Here is a 3,244-nt window from a genome sequence, read left to right on the forward strand (position 1 = left end):
CACAATCGTTGACTATTTGTTTTTGCGTTTACAGACGATGTTAAGGCGAATAATTCATATTTTTCGGGAAAGAAAGCCTATCATGTGGCAGAAATAACAAATAGAGTTCTGAAGATTAACTGCTCTTAATTTTTAAAGGTGACATTCGAGTACAACAGAGCATCAAGCAGATTTTTTTGTATTTAAATGAATGTAAATGGTTAAAAAAAGGCCTAAATCCTAACTCTATAACCCATGACATACCCAGAAATATCAGCAGTATGAAAAAGAAATGTACAATATTACTCAAAATATACAAAAGTCCTTGATTACCGAGGCTCAGAATCATGCTGTACCATTTTTTGTTTGTTTATATTGTGTTTTCCAAGCTAAAATCTAGTATAAATTCCTATATCTTACACTTAAAATGCTGTGATTTTCCACTAAAAGTGACCATGTTGAACATTAGTTTTTAAATAACTAAAAGAAAGTCAAAAGGTTGAGATGTTTTGGTCACATGCAGGAATAGGAGGAAAAGTGGAAGACCACAGAGAAGGTTCATGGATGTTGTGAAGGGGGACATACTGTCAATAAAGAGGACACAAGGAAGAGGTACAAGATGGAGCAAGATGATCCACCGTGGTGACCCATAAAGAGAGAAGACAAAAGGAGGAAGATTTCTTTAATAAAAGGTAACAATCCTCAAACACAAACCATGTCAGACAGAGGGGATGTTAAACATGAGCAACATTTATTTTTTCCATATGAACATAGAAATACAAGATGTAGACTGGAGCATGATTCATGTGCAGGTTCATCACGTCACGATAAAGTGCAAGGTTATTTCGCTCGGCGGAGGACGGAAGCAGCACAAGCGACTAATGGCATGAGCTCAGTGGTTATCACAAACTGTATAAAAATTCAGATTCAGAAGACAAACAGGTTCATTTAAAGAATAAATTATACATTCAGGTCAACGTACAAAAATAAGGACTTAAAAAAATACACATCTCTCCCTGCTGCTGCTGCATTCCCTTTTCCTTTCTTTTTTTCGCCTCCTTGTATTTCAAGTCTAAATGACATCAGTCTCGTGTTAGGAAACCAACAAAAAGGTGAGACAATAAGTGTGTGTGTTTAGTGCTAAGATTTGAATTGTGGTTGTGGTTAAGGTTAGGCATTAACTGGTTGTGGTTATGGTTAGGGAGAGGGCCTTGGGAATGCATTATGTGCATGAAACCCATCCTTGTGAGGACATTTTAGCAGGTCCTAACAAAGATGATTTTTTCAAAAGGCTTTTTTCAGGGTCAATAGTTTTATGGTTAGAAGTTAGGTTTTTGTTAGGTCTATTAGTGTCCTCACTAAGAACTCTGTACAAGAATATATGTGTGTGTACGTATTTGTTTCCTCTTTAGGACCTCTTTGAGCTTGAACTCTGACCTTGTCCGGACAGTACGGCGACTCCTAATGAGGCAGAACCTTATTTCTGAGGAAAGTCTGAGGAAGGTTAGTCTGTCCTAATGAATGGAGGTCAATGTATAAGTACGTGTGCATGTGTGTGTGTGAAAGACAAGACAGAGGGAGAGAGACATTAGCCCCACAGACAAAACAACAACAAAATGACTCAACATCAGGCACTTCCATTCCCTGCAGTTTCATTATGAAACACTCAGACAGTTCTCGGATCATGAGACACTCGCTGAACCATTGACCATAGAGTGGGACGAGTGACATATGGACCAATGAGACGCCGCCGTGGGAGGATTCCACAGACGTGATAACACGTCACCACTTTTCCGCGTCACTTAACTTGATGTAATGGTGTAATGGCCAATGGTTGCGATTGAAGACTAAATCCACCTTTAGAATCATTTAAATGTAAATACTGTTAACACTGAGTCTTTATGGGTCGGTTGAGTGGGTTAGAGTTAGGGAAAACTGTGACAACTTTAATCTGACGCTGATAATCCCAGAATGAATTGATTTAAAACGTCTTTCAAAAAACTAGAAAGACGTCCCCATGATGAACTGAACACTACGTTTCCATTATACATGATCAACTGTCGAGTGTCGTCTAGTTTCTAGTTCGGTGAGCTACAGGTTTGGAGATGATTTGTTTTTTGTTTTTTTTTAACGTTGTCGTTGCACTGGAGGACAGAAGCATGCACTCATGTGTGTCTTGTGTTTACAGGTTACGGGTACAACACTGCATGTTACTCACTGTAGTTTACATGTACGTTATGTTTATAGGAGTCCAGTTCTGACTGAAGTACAGATACGGCAGGGCCACGTTTACATGCACAGAGGACTTCAACTCTTTCACATTCAGTGAGAAATATCTCTATTCCCACAGTATAATGTGTTACTAACCACCTTACCAATTTTTTATGTTGCTAAGTGTATAAATACTGATACTATAGTATGTCGTCCAAATTTTGACAAAAGTGATACTATAGTATGTCATCCAAATTTTGACATAGAAGTCATATTATAGTATGTCGCCCAAATTTTGACAAAAAAGTCATAGTATAGTATGTCGTCCAAAATTTGAAAAAAAAGTGACACTATAGTATGTCGTCCAAATTTTGACAAAAATGTCTTAGTATTGTATGTCTTTCAAAATGTGACAAAAAAGTCATAGTATAGTATTTTGTCCAAATTTTGACAAAAAAGTCATACTATAGTCTGTTGTCCAAAATGTGACAAAACATTCTTAGTATTGTATGTCGTCCAAAATGTGACAAAAAAGTCATAGTAAAGTATGTCGTCCAAATTTTGACAAAACCCGGAGAAAACCCGGAGAAAACCCACGCACAGACGGGGAGAACATGCAAACTCCATGCAGAAAGGCCCTTGTTCACAGTATACGGGGCTCGAACCCGGGTCTTCTTGCTGCAAGGCGAGAGTGCTAACCTCTACTTCACCGTGTGAACCCCATAGTAAAGTACGTCGTCCAAATTGTGACATAAAAGTCGTAGTATAGTATGACGTACAAAATGCAACAAAAAGTCATAGTATAGTATGTTGTCCAAAATTTAAAAAAAAAGTGATTCTATAGTATGTCGTCCAAATTTTGACAAAAAAGTCATAGTATAGTATGTTGTCCAAAGTTTGACAAAAAAGTCATAGTATAGTGTGTTGTCCAAAGTTTGACAAAAGTCATAGTATAGTATGTCATGCAAATTTTGACATAAAAGTCATAGTATAGTATTTCGTCAAAATGTTGACAAAAAAGTCATACCATAGTATTTGGTCCAAATTTTGACAA

The sequence above is a fragment of the Solea senegalensis genome, unplaced genomic scaffold (assembly GCF_019176455.1).
Source record: "Solea senegalensis isolate Sse05_10M unplaced genomic scaffold, IFAPA_SoseM_1 scf7180000014711, whole genome shotgun sequence".
NCBI classification, from domain to species: Eukaryota; Metazoa; Chordata; class Actinopteri; order Pleuronectiformes; family Soleidae; genus Solea; species Solea senegalensis.